General features: G+C 41.6%; 1 long non-coding RNA gene across 1 annotated transcript in view; it reads left to right on the forward strand.

The window, feature by feature from the left end:
* Positions 1 to 4,719: 4,719 nt before the first annotated feature.
* The window catches only part of LOC309627694, a 145,281-nt gene continuing 140,729 nt past the window's right edge, over positions 4,720 to 9,271 (forward strand). The window contains exon 1 of the long non-coding RNA XR_014243921.1: positions 4,720 to 4,974. This is a non-coding gene — a long non-coding RNA (uncharacterized lncRNA). The remainder of the gene's footprint in view (positions 4,975 to 9,271) is intronic.

Here is a 9,271-nt window from a genome sequence, read left to right on the forward strand (position 1 = left end):
TATTGTAAATAAATACCATGCGTTTTAGCATCTGCAAATAAATACCATGCGTTTTAGCATCTGCATGACTGCGGAGGACAGATTAAAGCCCCGCGCCTCAGGTAGACAGTAAATATCCCGGGGAGTACAACGGCCCTTCTCGCCCTGCGACAGGCGTTTTGCCTCCTGTGACACCGTTTCATAAATAAAATAGGGCTATAGCAGAGCGCCGTGAGAACAGAGAAGGAGCGCAGAGCTTGGCTGATATTCGCCATTAAAGTATGCCCTGCCTGGAAACGACCTAGGGCCGCTCAGCAGCTGGGCGGCGTTTTTGATTGTTTTGCTGGTGGCGAGGCCCCAGAGAAGCACTTGATTCCCGGGAGCGTTTCCTGCAAATCAGAGCTGGGTTTTCAAGATGGAAATAGATTTGTTGGATTTTTCAAATCTCTCCTGACCCCTTACCCTGTCGGTTCCAAATCTGCCGTCCTAGGGTTTTCAAATAAAGAAGTGACTTTAACCAAGGAATATAGAACAACTGTTTTCTCTTTATTTCCTTAGGTCTAGCTTCATACAGGGTTGAATTTGATCTCCCTGTGAAAAATTCTTTTTTTTTCATTTCCGTGCCTCTCCTCTCGTTTTCTACCTTCCTCTGCGCCTCTTCTTAACATTTTCCTATCTCTTGCATCTTTCTCGCCTTCGTAAACACAAGACAGGCACCGGGAGGAGGGGGCGGGGGCGGGGGTGGGGGAGGGGTGGTACCGCCTCCCTTTTTGATGTAACACGAGCGCCCTCTGCTGTCCAGAGTGTGAACAACTCAGCATCCGGACAGGTTCAGACCTGACGAGCAGTTGGGAAGAAAATATACAGACGTTCTCCCTTCTCTGGGCAAACACTGGAAGTATTGTTGAAATGAATAATTTAGTAAACCACAATTGTTTACTGACTGCCCTTTCATTATTTGCTTTTCAGTTATTAAACACACTCGGCGGAATGCCTGGTGTCAGCCCTTAGCCGACTGGCGACTTCCTTCTGAGCCAGCCCCCTCGCTTCTCTCCACACGAGACATTTTCGATCTCTTTTGTCAGGTCAGGGTCAAACTACAGTTGTTCTGTGATGACTTTATCAATTCTCGGTTGACGGACTCTAAATGAAAAAATGCCCACTGCTGCCTCGTCGCTGCTTAAGAAGGAGAGTTATTTGTGTAACGTCCTGTCAGTCCATCAGGGTCTGTGACAGACGCAGGGAGTCGAGTGAAATAAGGAAAAAGATGTATTTAGTGCCTTTTATTAGTCTCCCTTCCTTCCATCAGGGAGCAGATGACATCCATCCTAGGCTGTCCTTTTAACCCAAACAGGCAAGGGAGCAAACGTCCCCCATCCCATTCTGAATTGAGATAATAAGCCAGACCTGCTTTAAGAAGGCATGCTAATTACTGCCCCTCACCTTGAGGCGATTCAAAGTCCAAAGCACCGGCTGCAGGTGGGAGGGTACCCTCTCCCCAAGAAGAAAATTCTCTGACTCTATTTGAAGGGAAGCCTCAGTGTGTATGTACCTAGAGGAGCCCCTGCTTTGGAAGGGCAAACAGTTCCACCATCCAGAATTTCAGGAATATATGCTGTAACCCCTAAATAAATGAATCACTAAATAAGGCCCAAGGCAAAGAAGGAAGCAGAAACTCCCAAAAATGAATGGGAGATTTTATTCTAAAACACAAATTTTTAAAATTTGATTGATATTTCTCCTGCAGACAGCACAAGAAACCCTCATACCTCTTCCCCACCTCACCTCCTTCTCTATCCTCCTGAAATAAAGCAATAGTTTCCTTTCCAAATAACTCTGTAGAGATGTATGTTTGAATGCAGAGAGGCCTATTACCAGATGTTGGGGGGGGGAAACCCTAACTGTAAATAATTAGAAATTTCATCAAATTATTCCTTTCCTCCAACTAAATATGACTTGCAAGGAAGACTCACATCTTGACACTTTGCCTCCCAACACTAGTATTTGCAGGCTAAGCATCCTGAAGGTTGTGGGGGGCGCCCAGCAGTAGAGGGGGAGGGGTTCAGGGAGGGACCCTACCAGCAGGTTTGCATAAACCAAAGCGCTGGGACAGTTAGTCTGTAAGGCACAGTACGTTTAATAGTTAGGAGCATGAAATGTGAAGCAGCTCTGCCCTTCTGACCTGGGTCCGGGTGGCGGCTCTGCCAGCTAACCAGCTGTGTGACATGAACATGTCTCATAAGCTGCCTCAGCTTCAGTTTCCCTGTTTGTAAAATAAAGTGATGCTTCTTCCTTCATGAAATTAAATATGAGCAGTCATATGTGCCATGTACATAAGTACTTAGCCCAATTAGGGTGCAAGGAACATGCGATGTGTATAGGGGACCCTTAGCTTCCTATTTGCATTCCCTTATTTCCATTCCAAACACCAGTCAGGAGAAGGGTTGTCCCATTTTTAAGCTTCCTAAATCCTGCCTGCCTTCATTTATCCAGCAAACATTTATTGAGCCCTTACTGTGTTCCAAGTACTATGCTAGGCTCGAGCTACTCAAATGTGAAAAGCAGAGTCTTTACCCTCTAGGAAGAGAACACATAAGTTAATTACCTATATAATAAAATTTGGTGTCTGTTTGTAATGTCGAATAATCATCAGTATCAAGACTGCAAAGAACAAAGAGCTTTATGTGCGGTCTTAAGAATTGCAATTTGGCAAACACAGATTTGGGTAAAACCGTAGAGGGTCCAGGGAAGAGAAAGAGTCAGGAGCTTACAAAGGCAGAAGTCGTGAGGTTGTACGCTGACACAAGAAAGGAAATATTTGTCCTTAAGGGGTGGTTGTCATGAGTTATTTTAGCGGAAGGGGCGGATAAGTATCTTGAGTTTCTGGCATTAAAAGGTCAGATTCCATCCAGGCTGAGACGTGCATAAGTCACGCATTCTCAGTGGCCTCTCGGCTTCATTTTCAAGAGCTCTCTTAGCAACACCAACTCCATCTTCATTTTCCTTTCACAGTTACTGGTACCAAGATAGTTGGTGTCGTATATGGCGATGTGACATAGATAAAATCCACTTTGGGGGATTTAGGAGTAGGAAGGAACAACATTTTTTTTTAATATATGCAAAGTAATATATCACATCATTCATTCAGAGTAACACAGAATGCTAAAAGTTTAAATTTATAAATCTATGTATTTTGAATGTTGCCACAATTTTACAGATGGTATAGAAGCCCCAAAATGTTCATACATTTTTTTTGCAATCACCCATTTTAATTTTCCTGTTTTCCCCCCCTGTGCATTCACGTAAGAAATCATGCTAGGGAGAAAACAAAAAAATGTCATCTTGAATATAAATAAACTTAGACCCTCACCAGCAAGAGCTTTTATGAAAATTTGAGAACTTTGAGAGTCCAAAAGTCCGAGTCTATCTTTTTCTCTGTTGTGTCCCCAGTTCCTAGTTCAAAATCTGGCATAGAGTAGGTGCTCAATAGATCTTTTCTGACAGAAAGAGGTAACAACATGAGGACTGATCAAGGCTCTTTTGGGAAGTATCCACAAGGATGCGCGTTTAGCCGAGGCAAGAGAACCAGGGGCTCTTCTGCGCACCCAAAGACGGGCAGCCTCCCCGCCTAGTAGCTGAAACCCAGTGCAAAGAAACACCCAGGGGGGAACCCAAGGGATATACCTGGAGTCACCTGAAGAGACATGCCATGCATGCCACAGGGAGAAAACACAAACAGAATTTCAAATGAGCCCCGAACTGATTATTGTAAATTTAAGATTTGTCCAAGATCTGAAATTCATCTCAATGGTCAAGCTCTAAAATACAAAGGATAGGGTGTTCCAGTGATAAAGTCAGAACCAATTCTGACCTTATTGTCCAGAACCCAGACATTTAAAAAAATAGCAACAGAGCCTAACAGTACATTTTTAAAAGGTGCGGACAAGAGAAAGCAGTAATTAGCCCTGGGATCCAGAGGGTCCCTCAAATTACCTCCATTTGCTTCCAAATGTCTACAACGACCAAGTGTATTCTCTCTATACCAGCAAAGCAGTTACTCAGATTTGCACTCACTGATTTTTTGATCAAATCGCTTCCTACAGGGGTCTCCTCTTCCAGTACAGATTTCTATGTGTTCCAGCTAACTGAATGAAAAATGCAGCATGCAAGGAAGCTTTATTACTAAGTTGGAAATTATTATAGCTCTGAATTAATTACAATAATTTTAGAAAATTACTGCAACTGAAATATTTATTTCTAATCATTCCATTAAACTTTAACAAAGATTAATAATTGCACTGGTAATGCCAGGTAATACAGTTAGCTACAAAAAACAAATGACAAATGCAGTGGTTGAGCTACATAAAGGTTATTATGGAAGAAGCAAAGAGAATCCCTAGGGCAGTTTGAGGGGTGGAGTGGGGAGAAGGAAGAGGCAGGTTTCTCGGAAGACTTAGCTGAGCCCGTAAAGTTTCCCTTCCCCCCACTCCAGCTCCACCCTCCGTTCCATTTGTATCTGGATACACACATATATGACCATTTTGAAAGGAATGAATAAATCTGGACCCTGAATATGTCCAAAGCCAGGGAAAGGACTTGGTAATCGAGACCTTCCAAACACTTCGAAGACTGCTCTGTTGTCACATGGAAGCAAACTGAATGATCAAATAATCAATTTTCAAAAGATTTTTCTATTGTGAAATATTTCAAAATATTATAATGGATGATTATAATTTTTGTGACTTTCTGTTTGAATTTAAAAAAAAAAAATCCCACAAGGACTCAGAGGCAAAGAATATACAAATCAATTTTCACTGCAAAGTAAAGGAGCTGTTACAGTGGAGGATTACTGGACTGAATGTCAATATTATGACATAGTATGAGTGTGTTTTGTGTTTGGTAATTGCAATCATTGTTGCTTTTGTTGTGGTCATCCATTTACAATGCTTGGTGTCAGTCTATTTATCTCTTGTAAAAATAAAATACAGTGTGTGTGTGTGTGTGTGAAAAAAAAAAAAAAAGACAGGTTAACTAACAAAAATTCTGAGGGGAAATTATACCACTTCTAGTCTAGAGTAATTACATGTGATATAGTTTTCCCTCAGATAAAAGTTGCATAGTACTTGGATGACATTATATGGATGCTACAGACCACCTTTTCCTTCTTTGAAATGTTTTTCTCCTCTCTCAGCTTTATATTTCTCTCTCCCTTTTGCTCCTTTTTCTTTCTATTCCTGCACCTATAGCATAGGAAGTACCTGTGGGTGTTTCCTAAGCCTTGATTCCCAGCCATCCTTTTTTCTCTACTTATTCTTTCAAAAAACTTTTATCCGTTCATTACTACAACTCATTTCATCAGAACATCTTCACTTGAATTTCTTCTCACCTTCTTAAACTCAATCCATTACCAAAAAAAATTTTTTTCTTCCCAAATCAACTACTCTCTACTTTTCACTCCTTTTCATCCCATGTATTATTATCTGTCCTCAAGTACTGTCCAGTCTTTATTCAAAATAATTTTTGAGTTGTCTTTCTCATTTTCACTATTTCTACTTTCTCACAGGCCTTCCACTTCACGTCACACTCAATCTAGTCTTGCTTTCAGGTTAATTTTACTGCATCTGCCCGTACCAGAAGTTCTAACGACTCATTACTGTAAGAGTGGTTCTCAAACCTCTTTGGAAACAGTTGTTTTATCTGTTTACATTCAGATGTCTAAATTATTTCCAGGAGATCCAGTAGGTCTGAAGTAAGGTTTGTGGATCACTCTAAATACATTGGTGAGTCTGATGTTAAAAAAAAAAAAAAAAAAAGATTTTTCTATTGTGAAATATTTCAAAATATTTTCAAAGCAAAACAAGAAAAAAGTTACTCAGCCATAAAAAAAAGAATGAAATAATGCCACTTGCAGCAATATGGATGGACCTAGAGATTGTCATACTGAGTAAAGTTAAGCCAGACAGAGAAAGACAAATATCATATGATAGCACTTATATGTGGAATCTAAAAAAAAAAATGGTACAAATTAACTTATTTACAAAACAGAAATAGGGTCACAGATGTAGAAAACAAATTTATGGTTACCAGGGGGCAAAGCTGGGGGCAGGGGAAGGGATAAATTGGAAGACTGGGATTGACACAGACACACTACTATATATAAAACAGATAACTAATAAGGACCTACTGTATAGCACAGGGAACTCTTCTCAATACTCTGAAATGACTTGTATAGGAAAAGTATCTTAAAAAGAGTGGAAAGGGGACTTCCCTGGTGGCGCAGTGGTTAAGAATCCGCCTGCCAATGCAGGGGACACGGGTTCGAGCCCTGGTCCGGGAAGATCCCACATGCCGCAGAGCAACTAAGCCCGTGTGCCACAACTACTGAGCCTGCGCTCTAGAGCCCACGGGCCACAACTACTGAGCCCACGCACCACAACTACTGAAGCTCGCGCACCCAGAGCCCGTACTCTGCAACAAGAGAAGCCACCGCAATGAGAAGCCCGTGCACTGCAACAAAGAGTAGCCCCTGCTCACCGCAACCAGAGAAAGCCCGCGCGCAGCAAAGAAGACCAAAAGCAGCCAAAAATTAATTAATTAATTAATTTTTTTAAAAAAGAGTGGATATATGTATATATATATAACTGATTCAACTTGCTGTACAGCAGAAACTAACACAACATTGTAAATCAACTATACTTCAATTTAAAAAAATTTTTTAAAGCATAGGAACAGAAGAAAAAAAAAGAAAAAAGGGGGAAGAGAGGGAGAGGGGGAAGAAGGAGACAATTAAGCCCCGCAGCAGAAAGGAGCTGGAAATATTTCTTTATATTGATACAAAGAAACTTTCTTCCCATAAATGTATCTGTCCACCCTGATCAGAATTTACAGAGAGCCTATCATCTTAAACCCAAGCACTTTTCATTATTTTTATCGGAGACATGGAAGAATGTTTACACTGGCAAGTGCTTCAAAATTTCCTGAGCAGTGAAGCTAAGTGCGAGAAGCTGTTATTACGTCTCCGGCCTCCCTGCCTGATCCAAAAGGACTCTCAGGAGAATCGTGCACGTTGAGAATGGATTAGAATGATGTGAGGTCAAGGAAAACGATGGCTGCATGTTGGTACGATATCTACAGACGAGACCCATGTCACACTTTCAAAAATACGGTTCACTCTAGCAAGCAGCAGCAAAAGAATGTTTGATGAGCTGGGAGAGAGTGAAGGAAAACGACTGTCTGACAATAGGCTGAGCTTCCTTCTGCACCTTCTATAGGGATCTATTAAAGAAACGGGAAATGGAATGAGAAGCTCGATGTGCGATGAATGCCAGTTACTATTACTTTTTGTGAAGTCCTGACGAAAGGCCTTGGGTATAGACTGGTATGTAACAAGGTAAATCCATAAATAAACAATCACCTGCATTCCGGGGTTATTTGCTTCAGCTCTTGTTGTGAACCTGAGACTTGGTGAGGTTACAAGAGAGGTTCTCGACAGACGGTAATATCACCTCGTCGCTGTGCCAATATGCTGAACAAAACAAAAAAGGTTTGTGGTTTCTGCCTGGGAGATCTGATGGATTAGGGTATTAGAGTCTTGACTTGATGGTAGGGGAAAAAAAGAATACTCAAATCCCCCTTGCCTCAGTGTTTGCTTCTCAACACTTTTATGGATGGTTTCGTTCTGATGTGGAAAGTCAGTGAGACCAGGAGCTTCTGTAGGCAAGTGATGGGCTATGAGAGGCCACACATGGCCTTGCTTATAATAAGCCACGCGAATCTGTATGTCACCAGGGGAGAATGTTTGCTAACAAAACACAGACTTTGAAACAAGTGATAATAGTACCTTATGCTTGCATGGTGTCTCTTTTTTCTGGACGCTTCTTCAAGCATTTTACAAACTTGTATAAAGGGTCCCTCACCAGTCATTGGAATGCAGTTGTATCTAGGGTAGAATAAAGACAGCCTCTCTGACAGAAAGTGAATATGTTTTCAGGAAGAAAGTTTATTTTGTCGGTGTGCTGATGAAATTCTCTACTTTGTCTTTTTTTTCAGGGCATTTCTGTGGGCTTGTGGGTATGGGACTCAGCCCTATTCCTGTGGGAACAAGTCTGGGCACATGACCTGCTGTCCACACCCTTCACCGCCCCCTACAGACACTGCGCAAATGAGTGACAATTCATTAAGTTAAATATCCTAGCCAGTTGGAAATGTGTGTGCATGTCGCGGGGGGGAGGAGCTGGGTTGCAGAGGGGGCTAGGTTCTTTGGAGATATGAGATCATGTCATGGGTTAATTAGAAGGGTCTCGGGTCTTTCTTACCAGCAGCTGGTAGAGTCAGAGTTCCTTTCTTCTCCCCAGCAGCCTTGACCCCTAAACCATGGCCCAGGCCCAGCCCCCAGCAGGAATTAGTATGGGGTCCCCAAAGTCACACAGAACCCCCCAACTCAAAAGTGCCTCACACTTGATTTTATGCCGCATCGTTGCCGTCTTAAAATCCCTAAAAATTTTGTCTTTGAACTTGTATTTTGTAAGCGAAATACAGTGGACCATGGAGCCTGAGGAGAGGAGAGATGTGTGCATGTGGGTTTACACCACTCCTTACCGCCCACTGGCATATACTGTTGGCAACGCTCCCTGCATAGACTTCCTGTGTTCAACAGGACTCAGTGTTACATCACAGCTGAGTTAGCGGTACCTCGACGGCACCCCTCACCCCACAAAAAGGAGGCCACGTTTTCCATTCAAACCATCTTGGCCTGAAAGAAGTCAATAGTGTCATAAGCAACAAGAACACTCAAGAAATCCTATCCTTTCCTACTTGTGTTATATCCGTGTATTAGTCAACCACACTGAAAATGATGACAGAGAGAAAGGACGATCCTTCTTCCCTTCCCTTCCTCACTAAGCAGAAGGAAGAAAGTGTCAGTAGAACGTGTCACATCAAGTCAGACTTTTCTATGGACTGGAAAAGCTGATCTGAGTTCCTAATTGTGTCATACTTTTAGAACTTCTGCATGGTTTTTTCAAAGCACCCAACATGTAAACACAGTTGACAAACTGATTGAAAAATATTTACGGCATTTATGACAGAAAAATAACAATTTCCTTGACATTTTAAAAGCTCTTATGAAACAATAAGAGAAAGATAAACGACCCAATAAAACATGAGATTAGGATACAAATAAGCACATCATGAAAGAACTTCACATGACCCACAATAAGCATTGTAAAATGTTTTAAAACTCATTAATAAAAGAAATGCAAATAAAAATAACAATGATATGGAAGTTTCCACA

The sequence above is a fragment of the Balaenoptera borealis genome (assembly GCF_965194805.1).
Source record: "Balaenoptera borealis genome assembly, chromosome: 4".
Lineage (NCBI taxonomy): Eukaryota > Metazoa > Chordata > Mammalia > Artiodactyla > Balaenopteridae > Balaenoptera > Balaenoptera borealis.